This window comes from Sus scrofa, chromosome 8, assembly GCF_054392235.1.
Source record: "Sus scrofa isolate SSC_HxYL_T2T_F1_AM1 chromosome 8, Sscrofa_HxYL_maternal_Yorkshire_Landrace_v2.0, whole genome shotgun sequence".
NCBI lineage: Eukaryota > Metazoa > Chordata > Mammalia > Artiodactyla > Suidae > Sus > Sus scrofa.
Window position 1 is genome coordinate 92,603,323 of NC_139390.1, and position 23,714 is coordinate 92,627,036.

The following is a 23,714-nucleotide window of genomic DNA, read 5'->3' on the forward strand; positions in this document are numbered from 1 at the left end:
GGGTGTCTTAGTAAAACAGTATTTGAAGTATGAATTCCTGAATCATTTTTATAAAGTGTACTTCCTGTATCTCTGTATTTTTTAAATCAGTTTTCAAAAATCCTCACACATTATACCTTCAAATACTGCCTCTTTGCTATCTAGGTTTTCATTTTGAAGTTCTCATTGGATATACATTAGACCATCGAATTTTGTCCTCCACCTCTCTTAACTTCTTTTGCATATTTTCTATCTCCAGGTCTCTGTGCATTCTGGGTAATTTCTTCTGATCCTTTAGTCCTTTTCTTATTCTGTCTTCAGCTGTGTTTAAATGGTCACTTAATCCTCAGAGCCCTTTGTACCCACTTTTTACATTTGAGTTTCTTTTATGAGCAGTTTGAACTATTTGCAAGTATTGATACCTCAGGACTCGAATTATTTTCTTAGAGGTCTTTTGAAAAACAAAGGGAAATCTTATTAATTTTTCGTAAAATAATACTCATTCTCTCTTGAAACTATCAAATGGGCACATTGAATCCTTTTATCATTTTACTCTTCTACAGATTATTTATAAAAATGACTTAAAAATATAAGCAGTGAAAGGATCCACTGGACTCAAAGGGCCAGTGGTGATGTGTATTTTTTTTTTTTTTTGGCATATTCAGGATTAAACCATCAACAGCTCATTTTCTTTCTAACGGTTCCATTTTTCAATTCCTAAAATCATTTTTTATCTCCTATCGCTTGCTTATTTTGAGGATTCAAAATATTTTAATTTTTTAAGCATTCCATAGTTATTTTTTATTCCAGTTAGGAAGTACTTGTTGTCTAACTTTGTTGTTTGTTGTTCCTGCTGACTTACTCATGGTGGAGTTTCAGATTTGGTTGATGTTAACCATGAAGAACTAGAGGGTCTAAGTTGGGGTTACTTTTCTCCAGAGACTCTTTTTGTCCTCAGGACTTGCTGACTTAGGGCCACTTCAGCCCCTGCCCAGCATCTCCAGCTTAATCACAAACTCTGTGGCTCTGCTGCCTTGGCCCTGCCTCACATCCCAGTCTCCCATTTGAGCCCCAACAGGAGCATTTGCTCTCAGGAAAACACCATTTTTTCAGGCCTGGAGGGATTTTGTATTTTCACCTCAGAAGTTTCTCTTACCTCCAGAGGTACAGTCATACCTTTTCATACTGCTTGTTTTATATTTGAGAAAACCCTTCAGAGCATCTAAACTACCACTCTCCTGGAAGTGGCGTTATATTGCATCGTGTCACCTTTGACATATAACATCGTCTGAGAGCAGTTTGAGATAAAAACCAAGAAACCAGCACCAAACCAGAACTGATTGGGTTGCCTGAGGTACCAGATGGAGACAGGCTGCCTATAAGCTGGCAAACACAGGGCACCATTAATTTGAGTGCTCCTTGGAGATTGCCACATATCTAAAGAGACTATTTTCTAAACAATTCATGGAGTGGGTGGCCAAGGGAAGCAGAGCTGGTTGGGCTGTAATTCTGTGATCTGCACATTATCCCCACAGAGGCATGGTCTCAGTGTGCCTGTGGCATTGGGCACCTGGCAATAAAGTATTTTATTACCCCAGATGGTCAAGTGAAATTACAAGAATTGGTCCTTTCATCCTAATGAGATTAACCAAAAAAAACTAGCCAACCTTGATTTCACATTGCCTGCGTGAAGCTAGATTTAGTCATTATTCCCAAGGCTCTCCATCTTTATTAAAACATATCACCATCCTTCCAAAGCAGTTTTTATTACCCATCACTCAGCTAAAAACTATGGTCAAAGTTGTTTCACTTTAATTGTGCTCTTCGATAATAATAACCTTGATGTTTCTTCTTCACAGAAACACATGTATTTTTAAAGTAATGGTGTTTTATAAAATGTCACAGGGTTTTTTTTTTAACTTCAACTTTATTCTTCATTATCATGCTTGTTTTAACAGTTTCTCCAGTACTCTGTATGATTTATAGTTTCAATTTGATGTGTGCGCTCACCTTGTCCTTTTTATTATATTAGTGCCTAATACAGTTCAGAGCTAGGCCTCACTCATATTTCTCAGTAGCAGATAATTCTTGTTTATTAGATTTCAAGGCTTGGAGATTCAGTATCATATCTCTCTTGAGTAATTCATCCAAAGAGAGTAGGTGGCTGCTTATGTCTTTACCATCAGCACATTAACCTTGTAGGGGGAATTTGGGGGTGGAGGGAGGGGAAGGCATGTCTTGACATCAGTTGTACTCTATTAAATGGCCAATTTCGAGTGTGTTCAGACCCTTATGAGGTCATGGAGTGTTTTTAGATCCGAAGTGTGAACTATAACTCACACTTCAGGCTAAGTGTCTTTGGTGATGCATCCAAAGTTACCATCATCTTATTATAGCATTATAATCCATTCATGCTCATCTAAATATATATGGATTACAGGGAAATTAAACCGTTCATACCATTGGGCCCAGTCATCCCACCCCTTTTAATTTATCCCCAGGAAATTGTCCAACAGCATTAAAAAAAAAATACAAAACTTTGTGCAAAACAATGGGTATTATAGCATTTTCTTTGACGGAAAAGAGCAGACATTATGTAAAGGCCTGATACCTCATCACCTTGAAGGGCATCGCCTTGATGCACTGTTATGCCAACATTTAAGTCTTAATGTTGACTGTTGAAACTAAGGGGACACGTGGATACATGGTCAGTGGACTGAATAGATGATGGAATTGAATATACCCAATGAGTATAGCTTGATAAGTCTGTAGACCTACAGACGTAAATTAGACATAAATTTAAAAAATGGAAAGAATCATGTTAGCTTTGGGGAATAAAGGTAATTCTATTTGTTTTGAGATATTTCCCTTAAATGTCATGATGTAGTTTTTACAGCAAATGTGAGATTTTTTTTTTAAAGGAGTGAAGAGAAAAAAAGGGTAGATAAATATAGGACATCTCATTTGTCTCACAGACCAGGTGCTTGTAGAGTTTTCCTACTGCCTGGCAAGAGAGGGCTTTCAGTATGATGCTGAAAGGACCACCTTTTAAATGCATCTCTCTTTGGAAAGAGAGGGAGCATTTTGAAGAGAAATGAGATTGGATCATTTGTCTCATTTTCTTTTTCATTTTTATCACTGGATAGATTTAATCTCTTCTCAGGGACACCCCTTGAGAGCCAAATGCCAAAGCCCCTTGTTCCCTTTCCAGAACAATTTTCTCTATCCCATCCAGAGAAGCCTGTTTAATACGTGGGCTCACACACTGGGTGTCTTCCCTGAAATCTTCCTTAACTTCCTAATCACTGTCCTGTTATATCCACCATTTTAAATCATCTCTTGTCCTATTCTAAAACCTGCCTAAACTCTCATTTCTCTATGGAAACTACTTAGTGTGGACTCATCCCACACACAGCCTCCCCTTTATAATTCGCCAACTGGCAATGCTCCCTTGTCTTAAGATTCCCAGCTTTACTTAGGGTTTTGCTCATAGTGATTTCATGCATGTGGGTGTAACCTTGACCTGACTTAATGCATGTTTGCTCTGATTCCTCATTCTGGTTTTATTGACCAAGACAGGCACCCTGCTTATTTCCTTGCCTATTTGCACAGCCCTCAGAAGAGTGATCACTGAGTGTGTGTCAGGAAATAGTCTCAATGGACTCAGAAACTTTGGTGATTTTTTTTAGGTGGGCAGATGCCAAGTGTTAATTTTCCGTGGAAAACCGATCACAAGAATAGTAATTTTTTTTTTTTTTGAGGACTTAGTATAGGACCTGCACTAGAGGAAGCATTTTCCATTTATTATTTAATTTATTCCTAACTGCAGTCTTGCGAGGTGTTGGTGGTGTTATTCACGTTTTACACTTAAGGGAACGGAGGCGTGGGTTAGGCCAGTAAAGTATCACGGGCTGCAAAATCATTCGCTTGGCGAAAATTGCCACAGCTGGAGTCAAACGTGGAAAGGCTCAATATCATTTTAATATTTCCAAACTTGGGAGGTTTCACAGACACATCTGAGTGTTGGCTTTTCTTTGAAAAATAGAGAAGCCTGGCAACAATTTGCTGGGGTTGAGTAGAATCTATTGCTTTACAGGGAAAATAGACTCCCTCTCAGCATGCCACGGTCGGGCTCATGTCGCTTTGAATTTTATCGTACTCCCTGATAATATTTCAGGATTTTCCTCTTACTGTGAAATCTGACTTTATTGAGGGATTTCTGACTGCTTAATATGCGTAACTTTGAGCGTTAGGGGGAAAAGTTCATATGAAATCCCGGGTGTTTGAAGGATTTGAGGTTCATCAATCCCTATGAAGGGACTCAGTGAACTTCACCACTAAGTCTAAGGCTGTCCCAGAGAAACGGATAGAAATGGGAGCTCTTTGATTAAGGAAAATTTTAGCTTTCTGTGAAATCTCCAAGAAAATTCTCCTTATTATGCAAGAGATTGATATTCCCTGTGCTTTTTTTAAAAAAAAAAAAATCAGCACTACCACAATAATGCTTTCAGAACACAGCTATGATGGTATCACATCCTTGCTTAACAGCCTTTGCTGGTTCTTCGATGTCGTCTGGGAAAAGCCAAAGCTTGGCTGAGCTCCCCAGGGCACTCGTGATCTGGCCTGTGCATGTTCCTCGAGCCACATCTACTCGCATTAAAATGCTTTAAGGTAGGAGCCCTGGACAGGTAATCAAAATAAGTATTACCTAAGCCAAATAGTCTAGAAAAGTCTAAATTTAGGTAGACAGACTGGGTAAGACTGCACTAAGGAAGTGACTTTGAGTAAAATGAAGGCACCGTCCAGGTGTGTATCTGGGGAATAGCAATCCAGACAGAAGAAAGAAGTGCAGAATCCCTGAGGCAGTGGCCGTCTGGCTTATTTGAGGCACAGAGGGGAGCCCAGTGTGGCTGATGTGGTAGTGACAGATGAGGTCAGAGAGACCACAGGGAACCAGGTCAAAATGAGCTTTTAGATCTAACGACATCTAGGTGACATGGAAGAGTTGGAATGGTTTTGAGTAAGGGAATGACATGATCTGGCTTAAATGCTTTAACAAAAGCATAGGTGCTTTTACAAATCAAAAAGAACAAGGAGAGGAGTTCCTGTCTTGGCGCAGTGGAACCATCCGACTAGGAACCATGAAGTTGCAGGTTTGATCCCCGGCCTCGCTCAGTGGGTTAAGGATCCAGCATTGCTGTGAGCTGTGGTGTAGGTCACAGACACGGCTCAGATCTGGTGTTGCTGTGGCTGTGGTGTAGGCTGGCAGCTGTAGCTATGATTAGACCCCTAGCCTGGGAACCTCCATATGCTGCAAGTGTGGCCCTAAAAAGCAAAAGAAAAAATAAGAAGAACAACAAGGAGAGAAGTGGGGGGATCAGTTAAGAGGCTTTTGCAATAACATAGGAGAGATAATATCAGCTCAGACCAGGATGGTGGAAATGAAGAAATAATATTCTGGGTATTGTTTGAAGGATGAACCCACATATTTTGTTAATAGTCCCACTGTGGGGGCATGAGGAAAAGACAGCATCGAAGATGAGATTAAGGTTTTTGGTCTGGCCGTAAAAATTAATATTAACTGAGCTAGGAAGGATTTAAAAGGCATGTGTCTGGGAATTCAGCAGTTCCGTTTGAGGTAAGTTAAGTTCAAGACACCTGTTCAGTATCGGAGGGAGACAGCAAGCATGCAATTGGGTAGACGAGTCTGGAGGTCAAGCTGAAGGTGGGAACTGGGGAGTCATTAGTGTCTAGGCGCTGGTTAAAGCTGTGAGTCTTGCTGGAATCGCCAAGGACTGAGCCCAGACGTGCTCCATCCGGTCTTAGAGGTCAGGGAGATGAGAGGGTACTTGAAAAGGAGCAGCCAGGGAAACAAACAACAGAAAATTAAACACTCTTTGGATGTTCTAGAGTTTAGGGAGGAATGGGAGGGGGGGGTCCCAAGAAGAAAGATTGGTCAACTGCCAATGGTGACTCAAGGATGAGAAATAAGAAATGACCATTGGATTTAGCAAGTGACAGACACAGGCAACCTTGAGAAGAGCAGGCAAGGTCACTGCTCTCTTGAAATTTACATGAAAGGAGAAATACAGACAAGTAGAAAGTTAGGTAAATATATATTGGGAGTTCCCTGGTAGCCTAGAAGGTTAATGATCCGGCATTTTCACTGCTGTGGGGCGGGTTTGATCCCTGGTCTAGGAACTTCTGTGTGTCATGTGTGCAGCCCCCCAAAATATGTATGTATATTATATATATATATATATATATATATATATATATATATATATAATTATATAGGTATATAATATGTTATATATAGAATGTAATATGTAGGTATATTCTATGTTAGTATAATATATATAGGCATATAATATATATTGATATGTAAGAAATAATAAGTGCTATAGGAAAGCAAAGTTAGGGTAACAAGATAATGACTGGGATGCTTTTTAGATAGCACTAAATAGCACTTGCTATTCCCCAGATACACACCTGGATGGCTCCTTCATTTTATTCAAAATCACTTCCTTCGTGCAGTTGGGAATTCCTGCACATGTATCTTTTGACTTTTCTTTTGATATTTTCATAAATACTTCTCCATATGTACACGCACACACACACACACGCACACACACACACATTTCTTTTTAATGGCAGCATAATGTTCAGTATTTACAAATTTAAAAGTAACTTTTGTAACTTTCTCACACTATATACAAAAGGAAATTCAAAATGGTTTAAAGACTTAAATGTAAGACTTGAAACCATAAATCTCCTAGAAGAAAACGTAGGCAGTATGCTCTTTGACATCAGTCTTCCCAATGTTTTTTTGGATCTGTCTTCTCAGGCGGGGAAATGAAAATGAGCAAATGGAACTATATCAAATTAAAATTTTGCCTAGTGGAGGAAACTGTCAACAAGATGAAAAGGCTGCCTACTGAATGGGAGAAGATATTTCCAAATGATATATCTGATAAGGGGTTAATATCCAGTATATATAAATGCAGACAACTCCACATCTCAAAAACAACCTGATTTCAAAAATAGGCAGGGGTCTTAAATAGACATTTTTTTCCAAGGAGAACATACAGATGGCCGATAAGCACATGAAAAGATGCTCAACATTGCTAATCATGAGGGAAATGCAAATCAAAACTACTGTGAGAGTTCACCTTAAACTTGTCAGAATGGCTGTTAGTTAACAGAGAAGACAACAAACTGTAAGTGTTGGCAAGGTTGCGACGAAAAGGGAACCCTCATGCACTGTTGGTGGAAATGTAAATTGATATAGACACTATGGAAAACATTAGGGAAGTTCCTCAAAAAATTAAAACCACAACTACCAGAGGATCCAGAAATTCTACTTTTGGGTGTGTACCTGAAGAAAAGGAAAATGCTAATTCAGAAAGATAATGACCCTTATCTTCATTGCAGCATTATTTACAACAGCCAGGATATGGAAACAACCTGAGTGACCATCAGTAGGTGAATGAATGAAGGACACATTGGATGTATATATATGTGTGTACATATATGTGTGAGAGACACAGTATGGAATATTACTCAGCCATAAAAAACAATGAAATCTTGCTATTGTAGCAAATGGATGGACTTGAATGGTACTATGCTAAGTATAATAAGTCAGATAAAGATAAATACCATATGAACTCACTTACATGTGTAATCTAAAAAGCAAAACAAACACACCAACATAACAAAACAGAAACAGAATCATTCATAGAGAGAATAAACAAGTAGTTGCCAGAAAGGGGACGGAGGCAGGGCACAAAAGAAATAGATGAAGGAGATTTCAGGTATTTTTTATGGTAAGTGTCCTACATATTAAAAAATTATATCCATAGATACATGTACAACAGGGGAGTCACTGAACGTATTTATTATCTTGTCATTAGCAAATATCTCTCCAAATAGGTGTTATTTATAATGTCATCAGCAATGAATGAGTTTGTTTTCTCCATGCTCACCCTAAAGACTCTTTAAAAGAAGAAGAATTTTACTGGAATATCTGTTGGTATAATTCCCTTTATTTATATTTCTTTAATCATTAACAATGATTTTGGGGTTTTTTTCACTTTCTGTATTTCCTCGTTCATAAGATTTTTGAAGCTGTTACCCACTTATTCATTAGAGTTTTGATGCTAGTCTTACTTTTTAAAATGTTTTAATGTCTTAATTGTTTTAAAACATTTAATTTTTTTTATTTTACTAGAAATTAACCCTTGTTAAAGCTTAACTTGTTACAGCTCTTGTAATTTTTTTCTCATTCATTAATTTTTTTACCTTATTTCTGTTGTCCTAAGAGCTCTTAGTTAGGACATTTTCCTCTTGAGTGTGCCAGCCCCCCTTTTTTTTTTTTTTTTGTCTATATACCTATTCTTAAGTTTTTTGTTTTGTTTTGTTGTTTGTTTGGTTTTTTTTTTTTTTTTTGCTTTTTAGGGTGGCCTCCACACCATATGGAGGTTCCCAGGCTAGGAGTCGAATTGGAGCTATAACCACCAGCCTACACCACAGCTACAGCAACGTCAGATCCAAGCTGCATCTGCAATCTACCCCACAGCTCATGGTAACGCTGGATCCTTAACCCACTGAGAGAGGCCAGGGATCAAACTTGCATCCTCAAAGATGCTAATCAGATTCATTTCAACTGAGCCACGACGGGAACTCCGAGATTTTTTCAGACTAATGTCCTTATCCTTAATTAGATTGACTATGCTCTTTCATTGCTATCTCTAGTACTTACGATACACTATTTATAGTTCTTTTTTCACTCTTAGCAAAATATGAACCTTGACATACCTAGCTTCTCCTTATTCTCCCCTTTTCTGCCTACTTCTAAGGTTTTTGTCACTCCTTCATTGAGGCACAACTAATCTTAGCAGTATTTCATAATCTCTCCAAATAGGTTCTGACCATGAACAATTGGCCTGGCCCTGCCTTATTTTGAAAAGTCTGTTACTTCTACCCTGCTTCTTAGATTTTATCAGAAGAGAAAGTAAGAAATAAGAGAAGAATTTTGTTAATTTCCATCATCTTGGTATATTAAGGTAGCTTCCACAAAGCTGTACATGTCAAAGATACTTTCTTCTTCATCTTCACAAAATAAGAACAGTCAGTTCTTTCTCACACACAGTCCTGACCCATCGTGAATGGCCTCATGTCCCACTGGGTCTTCTGGTAGGCTCTCTTCCCCAGTGGTCCATATAGTCCATATCTGGAGTTCCCGTCGTGGCTCAGTGGTTAACGAATCCGACTAGGAACCATGAGGTTGTGGGTTCGATCCCTGGCCTCGCTCAGTGGGTTAAGGATCCGGCGTTGCCATGAGCTGTGGTGTAGGTCACAGACGCGGCTCGGATCCTGCGTTGCTGTGGCTCTGGCATAGGCCGGCGGCTACAGCTCCGATTCAACCCCTAGCCTGGGAACCTCCATATGCCACAGGAGTGGTCCAAGAAATGGCAAAAAGACAAAAAGACAAAAATAAAAAAATAAAAAAATTATATCTGTGACATTCCGCCAGAACATAGCTGAATGGAGACCTTGCCCTTCATTGTATTTCCAGTAGCTTCTTCTAGCTGCCTGGGTAGCTGTTGCTGTGAATTACCCTGCCACGTCTTCCCCACACATTCCCAGCCAAGTGATGCTGTGTTACAGAAAGCAGAATTTCACCGGTTCCATTCAAGACTTGGTTTTCCATGGAGTGTAAGATATGACTTTATACGACATGAATGAATGAGCCCATGGAAGTGAAGGTAGGCTACAGAGTAGATCTTGGTCTTTGAAGACCTTACAGAAGGGAGGTGACAACTCTCCTTGGTTTGGGATTTCTCCTGGTCCTCTCCACAATATCTTGTATTTCTCAGATTGCATCCTCATGTTCTCTTCACTTCCCTTCTGGTTAATGGCTGTACATCCCCGGTAGGGTGCTCCCTGGGTAATTTGGCATTGCAGGTGACAGCTTTGACCACCTCTGAGTGACAAGAGGAAAACATGACATCCTGTGGAAATATGGAATATGTTAAATTCATTGGTGAAAAAACAACAATATGCAGTTTTAACAGAAGGAGGGATGGAAAGAGTCAAGGTACCTTTATGAAACAAAGATAGATGGGGCCCTTTTCAGGGTCATTCAGTCTGTAGCAGCCTTACTTGTCCTTGACTTTATCCCTGGAAGATCTTCTTGTACATGTGATTCTTTGTTAGGCTCCCATTTTCTGTTTTTTGGTTTTTTTTTTTCCCAAGGTTCCAAGGTAAAATGATTTATAACTGATATCCACTGATATATTGCTGGAACTTATTTATTTATGATGAAAAGTTTATCCCATGAGTCACCATCTTTGTGTGCGTCTGTCTTTGATCAGTTCTGGAAATGTGCTCAGAGTTACCAAGCCCAGATCCTTGATCGGGGCCAGCCTCTGCCTTTCTCTGCTAAAATAAAAATCCTGTTGACAGTGGAGAGCTGTGGGGGTGCAGGAAGAGGTCAAAATTCCTTCAGCAGGAAAGGCTGAAGGCATTTGACAAGCTCAGAATACTGTCATAGCATTTTAACATAGGTTAAAAACTAGCAACTTTTAAAAGCCAATCCCCCACATGTTTTTTGAATTTTTTTCAGATGTAGCCAAGTTGTGAAATATTAAAACAGGGAAACACACACACACACACACACACACACACACACACAGTGCTCCCATGAACCTGGGAAGGTCTGGACTGGACTTTAAAATGGAATTTGAGTGCTTTTCTGTTGTTGTTGTTCCAGTTACAGGGGGATAGGGAGCTTTTTTTTTTGTTGGTGGTGGTGGTGTCTAGAGCAAAAGCTAAGATTTAAAAGGCAAAGAAATGATGGCATCCAAATGTGTACTGCAAACCAGGTCAAACAAGTCAGATACCTTCTTTTATCCTTATATCTCTTTGTAAGGAGTCACAAACATACCTCCTTGTTCTCAGGCCCAGGAATTATGAGTCCCCAAATCCATACTCCCTTACAGTAATCTCACCAGTGGAATAAATGTGGAGAAAACTCAGCATGATGAATGGCCTTTTGATTTGAATTAATCTTCAGCTGGCAAAAACACAAAATAAAAATGGTCATGAGAACAGAGCAACACAGATGTTCAGAAGCTTAGGAATCAGTCAGCAATCTGAAAAGAATCCTTCATACACCATGCTTCCAAAGATACGGAACCAATGACTCATGAAGTGTGAACTTCAATTTTGGCCCCGGTGGGTGTCAGTAAATTACAGTTTTATGAAAGCAAAGTCTACTCTGCAGCTTCCTCCCAGACTTGTGGTTGTGTATTTCCTAGAATGCTTCAATAACAAGTTTATGTAACTTGTCCCAAACTTTGGCAACCAAAGAATAGACTCTAGTCCAGCCATGAATGTGAATAGCAGAAAAGAATGCGTTCTATTTAAAGACAAGTGTTAGGATCTATTTAGGTAAGAAACAACATTTGGAAGCTTTATAGAAATAGAACTCCCCTAGCCCCATCCAAAGTTATAAGAGAGAGGGACAAAACTTTATCAACTAGCAATCAGGCCAAGTTGATATTTGATAATCTTTTGCCGGTTGTGCTAGGTCCCATCTTAGAACTGTAATTAATTCCAGCATTTCTGTAATTTTAAAGTGTTTTGAGTTCTGTTCGTCTCCTGTATCTCCTGCTATATAATTAGACCCTTCTCTTTGGCTCTTCCTATTTTGGGAGGGCCACACCCGTGGCATGTAAAAGTTCTAGGTATCAAACCCATGCCATAGCAGTGACAGTGCCAGATCCTTAACCCACTGCACCACAAGAGAACTCTTGGACTCCCTGTAAAATCATTTCTCCTTTACATTTATAATTTATTTCAACTCAACCTTCCATGAGAGGACGTTGACCAAGAAATATGCTGTATCTGAATTTCAATTTTTTATAAAATATATTGTAAAGATATTTATACTTAAGGATTAGAAGAACCCTTTATTGGGATTATTTATCTAAGAGTGATTATAGTACTTGATGATGTGTACGTAAATAAAAATGGGTCAGTAAACTTCATAGGTCATTACATTGGCATAATTGCTTGAAATCAGGCAAATCGTTGACTTACACATATTTAAAACCCAGAATCCAAACCAGAGCACTTTAAATGGAGTAGGGTCCAGGAAGGGTTTGATGAGCTTAATTTAGAATTTGTTGCATTGAAAAGATTATTTTTGCAGTGCTCACCTGATTTCTCTGGCACATGCCTGAACAGCCAATGCCCTTGAACATGTTTCTTAACCTCTCAAAGCTGCTGATTTTCTTACTGATAAAATGAGAATACTATTGGGATGACCTTCATAATCATTCATAAGGTATTTTGCTGTCATTCTACTAATATTATGTTATGTGCACTCTTTCCCCCTTCTGAAAGCCGTCTTCTATGATATATTTGATGTATCACCTTAATTATGTATGTATCCTTGAAAAATATGTAGGGTCAATTTGCACATGAGTGTGTAATTTCCACAAAGAAGAGAAGGAAATCTTGATAGATCTCAATAGAACATATTGACTTCAAACCTAATCTGTATCCCACAAGGATGTTATGAGGGTTCAAAAAGATAATGTAAAGAACCTACAGTGGATATGCAGAAGTAAAAATACTACTCAGGCTTCATGGACCACAACCTTGAATTCAGGCCCATAAAATAATCTCCCTACCCTCAATACTCATGCATCTGTGTTAAGGTAACCTGGAAGGGTCAGGGAGAATCCGAAACAACCAACACTGAAGAAGCACTTAGGTTCTTTACATTAGGATGACTTCTTTGACAATCTTCCGTCGTACAGAAAGGATGATTACCAATCAAACCATTGTGTTCCTTGGATTCTGAAGCTGGCTAGTAATTGAGCCACCCAACCAGTGATCTGTTCAGCCTTCCTATCAAAGTAGCTTCCCTTCCCCTCATGCCAACCTCCAATTTTCCACCCTCCTGAAAATAACTTAATTCTGCACGTACACCCATGGCAAGTCTGCTTAACAATACAAGAGAACAGACATCCCACCCTGGACTCAGGTGCCAAGAATGTACTGATAAGAAGAAAGTATCTACACATGTTTAATCTCGCTACATAGAACTTCTGTAGCCAAGATGTTAAACCTCATGTATCATGTGAATTTGACAGCGTTATGTTTAGAATCTGGCCTCCCTTTTCTAATATTTCAGAGCATCTTGAAACAACTGTTTTTGCTCAGCTATTTGTAGGAGTGACGAATACTTTATGAATTCTTGCATTAAAAAAAAAAAAAAGTGACCCACTCTCATATGAAGACTACACTCCTAGAAACTCTTTCTGCTATCATTTATGTGTGGACTGGCATCTTGCTTTTATCAGAGAAGCACAGAGGTCAGTTTTCTGCATGGCCTGCCCCTCTCCTTCACAAACACATCAGGTTTTGCATGTCTTAAACCTACATTCTCTTCTTTGCTAATTACCTCCCTAGCTCTCAGGAGGATTTCCAGTTTTCCTCTCCAAGTGGGTCTGTATTTTCTGCTGGCTTGCTACCCACAAAGAAATTACATTTGAATGTTTTTTTACATACCGATACTCAGGTTATACTTTCCAATAAAAAAGGTCAAAGCATTTCCTGCAAAGAACGTTGATCACTGAAATGCATTTTCAACCTGAGAAAAGGTTGTCATACAACTCTACCAAAGTCTCCCCTAAAATATTTACCCCTCCTCTCAATTTACCTGAAAGAGTATGTTGATGGTAAGGTTTATGGACATCAGATGCTTCCCCGAGCATGTTTTATGTTCATGCCTTTGGTGAAGGTGTAAGGAAGAAAGGACAGACACCACCAAGCCCCACCACCCCCAGCAGAACAGAGGGAGGGAACAGAAGAGGGAGAGCGAGATGGAGGGAAAGAGAATGAACACATAAATATTAAAAAGGAAGTCGAACATCTATGCAGGAGATGAAAACCACTGCCTTCAATAGAAATTATCCGACTTTTATTTTTCAGTTAATGTGTACTGGTATTCATTTTTCCCTTTCATACTGGTAGCAATTGCTGGTATCTTTTGTCATCTTAGAGCTTTTAGGATGTGTTTGCTTTAGGACATAGTGAAAAATCAAGAATGCGGTCATGGGGCCAAATTGCATTTTTTCAGACTCATCTCATTCTTGCATAGAAAGAGCCTCAAGGAAGGAAAACCAATTCAAATTAAACTAGCTGAACTTTGAGAAAGCACTCAGGTTTTGAAGTGCCTCAGAACTTTAGAATAGTTTGTTCTTTCTTAATAATGTCAGAGGTGTTGGATGGGAAGTAGAGGGACCTGGAGGTGTTGAATTGCCCTTTATTTAATCTGGCTGATTTAAAATTTTGTCTGTCTTGAGCAATCTAATTCTTTAGATAAAATGAGGCTCACATTTTACGCGGGAAGACTGACAGTCTCCAAATGCAAAATGTTTCCTTCGACACACTGTTAAGGAAATTGAATTTCTCTCATTCACTAGAAGTTATTGGGTTGCATTGATTTTTTTCCCTTCGCGTTATTATAGGCAGGTGAGCTGCAAATGTCAACTGCCAGAACATGTACAATGAATACCTGTTTAATTTTTACTGATGATTTCATATTCTTGAATCATTAACTTTCTGTAGAGAAAGTAGATATTTTTCTAGTATGAGTCCTGTTGAGACCTACAATAAATAATTCTTTAGTTATCAAGATATACCTTCATGAAACATTCTTTGAAAATAAGTAAGATCTTATATTATCTGTGGGGCCTGTCATTTCCTAAAAATGAAATGCACTCATCAGAGATTTGATTCTTCAGCTGTAGTTCATGATAGCCCTGTAGATGGTCCAAGGCTTAATGTCATATATTACTGATAGTATTTACCTATATAATATAATGTGCATTTGAAAGCTTGGTTCAGTTCTTTTCTGTTTTCTTACATTATATTTGATTTAAAGCAAATATCATCCCACTGACATCTCTTCAAAAGTAGTGTTGTACTTTTGCATTCATTCTAGGGTGGTTTTCTTTTTCTTAATTTTTCTTCCCAGTGACAAGCAAACGTAATCCATGGAACTTTTTTTAATGCTGTAACAGCCCCCCAAAAACATATATTAGAAAAATTCTACTCCTGGTCAGAGGTTTTAAATTGTATTTTACAGAGTCATGACATCTGGGGACTTTGAGCCAAGTGCAGCTCTGTATTTATGTGAGAAGTATATTTGGTAGCTTGGGTTTGAATGAGGATATGATTTCTGAGTGCAGTTCCTCAGTGCTGTTCCTCTGTCCTCCTTTATTCTCTGTTTATTCTCCCTTTTCCCCCTGCTGAGCAAGTCACCTACTAACTTTAACCAGTTAAACTGGTCTCAGGTTATCTCTGGCTCCATGCCAATGTCTAGAATGTTGTGTGGACTTCACCTGCTTTTCACTAAAGAGACTCTTGAGGTGTGTCTTCCTCTAATACCTGTTGCCAAACCACAGCAGGGGGTGCAGTGAGCTTTTCCAAGGGCCTCTGCTCTGCTATCTGAAAATATTGCTCCCACACTTTATCCCCCACCCACCACACACACACCTTGGGCTTTTGCATCCTTCCCAAGGGTAGACAGTGTCTTGGGTGGGCTTGGGTCCCAATTATGGGGCCTCAACTTCCTGAACCCTGAATCTGTCATCCACGTTAGACTTTCAGGCCACCCCACAGAACCACGGCCCTTTACCCCAAGGGCCTGGCTGTCCTTAGTGAGGCCGTTGCCCATGTCTTGCTTCTGGTCATCTTCTCCTTCCTCTGGTTTTGGGGGCCTCACTCGTGGCCCCCAGCCTATAGTGAGTAAAGGTGGCCTCCACTTCTGTTCATTCTTTCTGCTCCTGTGGCCATTGTCACTGCTTCTCCAGCTGCCTCTTGCCATCTCCTCCTGTCTTAGGTCATGTCTCTACTTTTACTGCCATTAAAATGGGAAGGAGAGTCTTTTTCAAGCTATTATTAGGTCCTAAATGCCAGTCCATTCAGGCTGCTATAATAAAACACCACAGACTGGGTAGTTTATAAACCACAGGAATTGAGTTCCTACAGCTCTGGAGGCTGAAAGTCCTGGATCAAGGCGCCAAAGTGACATGATGACAGCCCTTGACTGGGTCGCAGACTGCTTATATCCTAGATTGTTGGAAGGGGCTGGGGAACTCTGGGTGGGTCTCTTTACAAGAGCACTAATCCCATTCATGAGGGTGCCACCAAAGGCCCCACCTCCTAATACCATCACCTTGGGTGTTTCTGTTCCAACCCGTGAAGTGGGGGGCAGGAAGGGTGCACAAAACACAAGCATTCAGACCTTATTAACACCAAAAGAAGCTGCCAGCTTGTGAATTGTTTAGCCTTCTTTCTTTTTTTTATTGAAATATACTTAATTTACAGTGTTAGCTATATATTAGTTTCAGGTGTACCCTAGTGATTCAGTTATACATACATATACATCTATTTTTTTTTCAAATTCTTTTCCCTTACAGGTTTTTACAAAATATTGAGTCTAGTTCCCTGTGCTATACAATAGGTCCTTGTTTATCTCTGTTATATATAGTAGTGTATATCTGTTCATCCCAAATTCCTAATTTATCCCTCCTTCCCCTTTGGTAATCATAAGTTTGTTTTCAACGTCTGTGAGTCTGTTTCTGTTTTAGAAGCAAGTTCATTTCTATCTCTTTTTTTTTATTTCACATATAAGCGATAGTATATGATATTTGTCTTCCCCTGACTTACTTCACTTGGTATGGTAACCTCTAGGCCCATCCACGTTGCTGCAGATGGCATCATTTCATTCTTTTTTATGGCTGAGGAATATTCCATTGTGTGTATATATATACACCATCTCTTCTTCTCCATTCCTTGTCAATAGACGTCCAGGTTGCTTCCACATCTTGTCATCCTTCTTTCTTGATTTCTTACACTAAGCTCTCTGGATAGGGTGGAAGATCTTTAAGGGGTACAACTGAAGGTCATGTTCTGAGGACTATCCCAGAGTAGAGCACGCACCCCGCTGTCTCCAGTATGTTTCCTAGAGGCTGAGAAACGTCTTCGTCTTACCTCTTTGGAAGTCTTATTCTGGGACCTTGGAATCAGCCAAGCGTTCTCTTCATCATGGAGACAAACCCAATGTTCCACATTTCTCAGGGCGGGGTCCAAAATAGAGTCTCCCTTCTCTGCATGTGTTACAAATATAACGTAAGTTCTATAAACTGTAAGTACTTTAACTTAGCAAATAAACAATTATTTATATTTCAACTTGTTAGTGTATATGATTGCATGTTAGCTGTTTTAAAAGGTAAATACCCCTAGCGCAGGTATATCTAGGTGGAAACTTAAAATTTTTAAAGACTCTGGTTAATTCTATAAGTGTGTGTACATGGGACCCCCTAACATTTGCATTGTTAATCTTCCATTGATATGTCTTGCCTTAAACATCGCACAAATGGCATCGAATTCGGCTAATACCAGCTTTCCCAGGAAAAATGAAATCAGCTTTTACAACTGGAAGTAATTTAGTCCTTGGCACTGAGCTCCTTAACTTTTTATCTTGGGGAAAATGCTTTTTTGATCCAACAGTTTATTGCAAAAATGGTTCAGGCTTCTGTTTACATGATGAAAAAAGAAAATAAATTGTATTATTTTATTGGGGAACTGGGACTAGATGCCTTCAAAGTAATTTGGAAATTCCAAACCTTGAACTATTTCAGTTCCTTCGGAAGAAAATACGATCTAATATTCTCATCAGATTATGTCTGTGTTTTCTGTCTTCTGCCAAATTCTCTTAATGAAATTGATTTCTCTTGTTGTTATTAGCTTATCCTCACATTAAAGTTTTCTCTGTAAACATTCTCCATTGGTTTCTTAAAATCTTTGTAAATGATGATGTATTGACTTAAAGTAGGATAGTTTTGTTTCTTGTTTTTGTTGTTGTTGTTTTTGACTTTTGCTATTGCTTCTTTTCATTTTTTTATTTAATGTTTTATTGAAGTATAACTCATTTACAATGTCATGATAATTTCTGCTGTACAACAGATTGATTCAGTTATATGTGTATGCACATCCATTCTCTTTCAGATTTTTTCCCCATATATATTATTACAGACTATTGGGTAGAGTTCTCTGTGCTGTAGCAGATCCCCATCACACCATATGGCCGGTCATTCCATATACCACGGTATGCATGTGCCAAGCCCCATTCACCTGTCCCCTTTGGTAACCATAAGTTTGTTTTCAAAGGCTGGGAGTCTGTTTCTGTTCTGCAAATAAGTTCATTTGTATCCTTTTTCTTGGATTCCACATATAAGTGATGTCATATGATGTCTGTCTTTCACTGTCTGACTGTGAAGTAGGGTAGTTTAGGAGTTCCTGTGGTGGCTCAGGGGTAACAAACCCCACTAGTATCCATGAGGATGGGGGTTCAATCCCTGGCCTCGCTCAGTAGGTTAAGGATCCGGCGTTATGGTGAGCTGTGGGGTAGGTCACAGATGTGGCTCAGATCTGGCATTGCTATGGCTGTGGCACAGGCCAGCAGCTGCAGCTCCTGTTTGACCCCTAGCCTGGGAACTTCCATATGCCACAGGTGTGGCCCTAAAAAAGAAAAAAAGCAAAGAAATAAAAAAATAAAGTAGGGTGGTTTAATTTACCCTGGCTGTTTGAGTGATATGCAGTTCATTTGTGGGCACTAGCTTTTATGCTTTCTAAAAAGCTAAGGGCTTAATATGAGAAAAAGAATGAATATATATGTGTATGACTAGGTCACTCTGCTATACAGCAGAAATTGACAGATGTTGTAAATTAACTATAATAAAAAATTTAAAAATAAAAAGCTAAGAGCTGATTTAGTAGGAAGATGAGGAGCAGAAACAATCTTACTTACTGAAAAATTTTTAAAAACACTCAAAATTTACCTTAAGTGGAATATCACATTTTTTAAAAAAGAAATAGGGTGCTATGTACTGTTTCCAATACAGTGAATAAGGATAGCCAACCAGTGGGTTCTTCTGCAACCTACTACTATATGTATTGTTTTCTTACATCATATTAAAGACTTGCATGCAGGAAATAAATGAATTGGGGTTTTTTTTGGTTTTTTTGTTTTTTGTTTTTGTTATTGTCGGAGAACAGCACCTCAGCAGTAACCAGAGCCACAGCAGTGACAAAGTTACAATGCCGGATCCTTAACTCACTGAGCCACCAAGGAACTCCAGAATTGTTGATGAATCTGTACTAAATACTGGGTCGAGGTCAGGAGGACAGGAGGGTGGAATGCTGGGACTCAGGCTGGTGGAAAGCAGAGTGCTTGTTGGAAAGACACTCACATCAGTCATCCATGACCAGCAGCACTTTGGCTTTAAGGGCATTTCGGGTGAGATAGATGGATAGATATAATTGAGAATATGTTCATCTTAGGCTGTGTTGTTTGATACTAGGATATTATCTTGAGTAATTTCTTTTTTAAAAAGATTAAATGTGATATGAGCAAGTATTATCAATATTTTTCAGATAGATTTATATGTCAACAATTCTTACCAAAAATATTGCATTTGGAATTTACCTTAACAAATCAGGAATATAAAATGTAGCCAGTCCACGGAAGAGATTCAATAACCACCGAATAGTTTTCCCTTCGTGGAGCCAATTGATTCTCTAACATACCTTTAGCTTTACTTCCAGGTTCCTTCCCAAAATGCAGGCATCGTTCTCAAAAACGTTCAGAGACATATTATTGTCCACAGAACAAAGTCCAAGTATTGCATGAGGAGTTGTTCTGTGGTACTGAGTTTCTGTTTTGCAAAGTGGAAAAGTTCTAGAGATGTTACACAGTGTGTGTGTACATAACACTACTGAACTGTACACTTAAACATGGTTCAGATAGTAAATATTATGTGAATATGTTTGTTTGTTTGACCACTCACAAAAAAAGCCAAATACTAAGCCTAGCAGTCCAGGGCAATCATGATCTGGCCCCTTTGCTATCTTCTTGCTCATCTTTGTTCAGAGAGCAAATCCTTTCGAGCACCTATTACATGTCAGAAACTTATAAAGCACTTCTGTGAACAAGACAAGCACCGCCCCTCATGCAGCATTTAAAATAAAATATCGCTGGAGTGGAAAGGGCTACCATGTTTGTTTTGTACCTTATGCTTTTGCTATAGATCTTTAGTATTCTTCATGCATACCTCACATTTATGTACTTTTATAGTTTTGTTTATGATACTCTCCTAGTCCTAAATATCCGCCTGGCTTTTCACTCACCTCCCAATTCTTATTCTTTCTAGACTTTCTATCTTTTAAGACATCATGACACACAACCCAATAAAGAAGCTCTTCCTTTGATGGCACATTGTGTTGTGTTATTTAGCTTTGCTTATCCCCCAGGCCTGGCCCAGTGTTTTGCATGTAACAGCCCCAAAAGAAGATTTCTTAAATGAAGTGACACTATTGAAGTATCCTGAAAAATTATTTTCTTAGTGCACACTGACTATATTGCTTTTGTTGTTTTCATATTTTTTACATCCAACTTACACTTAATTTTAAATATATATAAATTTGTATTTGCTTATATTTAATATTTATATTTATTTATAATATCTATTATCTTTCTTTTTTGACTCTATGGGTTAAGTTGCCCACCACCAAGTGCCATCTGTACTTCATCATGAATATCGCCTGTACTTGGACTTAGGCCCCCGTGAAACTGTGTGAGGTTATTGCCTTGAGTAGAGATTACTCTACTAATTATAATGTACTACTGTTATATTACTATTACTAATTATAGTGAGGGTCACTGCCTTGTTATGCCGTGTTCTGATAACTGGGATCGTCTCCTAAGGCAGCATTGCCATTTTATGGGATTTAGACTTATAGTACCACTTAGGGTTTAGGAGTCCATGCCCTGTTCCCCATTGATATTAAATACATAATTAACTTCTCTGTGTCCTATCTCATTTCATCTGCTAAGCATTCTATGGCATTCTTCTTAGGTAAGCTATAAGGAGGGCTCACGTGTTCATGACTTTGAAGGCTATGAAGGTGAACTGGTTAGTGGCACCAGAAAGGACCTCTGATTTAGAGCCTTTTGCATCCTGGCTCACACCAAAAGGATGCCTAAGATGGGCACATGTCAGTTTCTCCATTCCCCAGAGCCAGAGCGGACACCTAATTCGAAGTAAACATTTTCAGTTGTGCCCTATTTTTTAAATGTTCAACTTCAATGAGGTCTAATTGACATATAAAATTGTAAGATATTTAAAGTTGTACCTCTTGGTGATTTGATGTACATTGTGAAGGGATTCCCCCTCTCCTCCAGCCAGTAGCCATCCATCACCTTACTTACTTATTCATTCATTTATTCATTCATTTGTTGCTTGGTGAGAACATTTAACTTCCACCCTCAGCAAATTTCAGTTTTGTCCTTTTATTGCTCACTTAGCTTTGGAAGGAGAAGTGCCTGACAACCTCAGAATTATTAAAACGTGTTGGAGCAGTGGCTTTTTGAGTTCAGTTTTTGTGAAGAGTTGTTGAAAATAAAAGATAACTTTTGTGACTTTAAAGTTGCTTTAGGCAGAAGAAAACCAATTAGCTCTGGGAGCCACAGGGTTCTAATGCAGTTTTCATAACAGATTTATTAGACTGGCCAAAACATCTGTTTCGTTTTGTTTCTAGTTTTTTAAGTTTTTAATTGTAAGAAATACATAGCATACATTTTACCAACTGAGCAATTTGTAAGTATACAAATGAGTAACATCAAGTATATCCACATTATTGTGCAACTGATCTCTAGAACTTTTTCATCTTGCAAAACTGTAATTCTGCACCCATTAAATGATAATTCCCATTCTCCCCTCCCCCCAGCTCCTGCAGACCGTCATTCTACTTTCTTGGGATTGTTGGATCATATGATAATTTTATTTTTAAATCTGTGAGAATCTGCCATACTGTTTTCCAATGTGGCTGCACCATTTTATAGTCCCATAGATGGTGCACAGGAATTCCGCTTTCTCCACATACTCACCAACTTGTCATTTTGTTTTGTTGGTAATAATTAGTAATGTCGAGCCTCTTTACATATGCTCGTCGGCCATTTCTATATCATCTTTGGAGGAATGTCCATTCAAGTTCTTTGTCCATTTATTAATTGGGTCATTTAGTATTTTGTTATTGTAGTTCTTTCTATATCCTGGCTATTTTCGACCATTCTGTAGTTTGCCTTTCACTCTGTTGATGGATAGGATTAGCTTTAACATTGGATGCCATTATTTGTGCAGGAGTTATCTTTAACTGATCTGCTTATGTGTGACCAGTCATTTCTCCAGCCCAAGTAAGTCCTGCCTGTGAATTCAGTTCTGTGCTGAGTTCAGGTCATTTAGCTTTCATAAAACCAGTAACAGGAGTAAGGGCAATGTTTTTAAATCTCTCTGTACACTAAAACTTTAATTTAAAACAACTCAGCAAGACTGAAATATTTTCATTTGCCATAACATGGATGGACCTAGAGAATATCATACTGTGTAGGTCAAATACAAATATGATATAAATTTATATGGAATCTCAAAAATAATACAAATGAATCTCTATACAAAACAGAAACAGACTCACAGACATGGACAAGAAATTTATGGTTACCAAAGGACAAAGGGCAGGGGAGAAGGATAAATTAGGAGTAGAGGGAGTAATAGATACATACGAGTATACATGAAAAAAAAAACTTAGCATATTGTTGTAACTGTACTAGTGTGAGACGTATTAAAGGGTAAAGCTGTTTAAGGTCTCTGTAAATTTAACAAGAGCTGAAGGAGAGGGGTGCAGAGAAGCTGTTTTGTCATGTCTTGTGTGCCTGATCCTGTGTTTCTGAAGGAGGATGTCTGGTTTGTATTGTGCAGCCTCTCCTATGGTATTTGAGAGAATATAAGCTATATCAGTAGAGACAATCTAGAAGTTACTTGGAATTGCAAGAGGAGAGAGCTTGTTTCTATAAATCTCAAGGAAATGACATACTAGGTAACCAGGATAGAATCCAGGGAAAATGTCCCCCTCCTTTTTTTTTTAAAGGAAATATGTGCATTCTATGGTTTCTGAAGAACTGTTCATCTAAGGGAATATCAGTGTGTTCACAGGTTATATATAGACAGCTTCTCCATAAAAATGCAACTAGCTCTTGGGTAACTACAAGAAAAGCGATGAAAATATGTAGGCCACCCATTCTTAGAATCGGATGCTTCTCTATTACAAAAACATGAAATAAAGTGGCAAGACTACCTTCGGGAATTTTATCCTGTTTTAAACTTAAGAAGCACTTCATTTTCACCAGCACCAGCATTCAAGTCCAGAGGCTCAAATCCTCAACAGTTCTTGCTGGAAAATAAATTGCAAAGTCATAATCGATATTTAATTTTGAAGAAGGATATTAAAGAGCGTGGTGCTGCATTGTGGCTTTCTTTTATTACTTTGTGTTTTAGTGTTCTCTCCCAACAGTAAAATTCACACTCCGTTCATCTGAAGAGCCATAAAGCTGGAATTTCCTAAGAGCACTATATGTAATGATTATGGCAAAATTCCAGAAATTTCCAGTGGGGAACAGGCTTTTCTTCTTTTTTAAACTGTCAAGCTGTTGGCAAAAGCAAGCACTCTAGTTAAATGATTAGGCAAATGGTTTCTGAGACATGCCCCGGTCCTTCTGAAGGATCCAGAAGAAACATCTGGCTAAGTGGCCGAGC

At 38.7% G+C, this 23,714-nt stretch overlaps 1 protein-coding gene and 1 long non-coding RNA gene across 4 annotated transcripts in view; both read left to right on the forward strand.

Annotated features, from left to right (window-relative positions):
- Positions 1-23,714, forward strand: part of RNF150 (ring finger protein 150) — a 248,337-nt gene that overhangs the window by 69,035 nt on the left and 155,588 nt on the right. The window lies entirely within an intron of this gene.
- LOC146400944 (uncharacterized) lies at positions 8,071-12,489 on the forward strand. The gene is made up of 2 exons (XR_014812904.1): positions 8,071-8,437; positions 9,412-12,489. It is a non-coding gene; the product is annotated as an uncharacterized LOC146400944 (long non-coding RNA).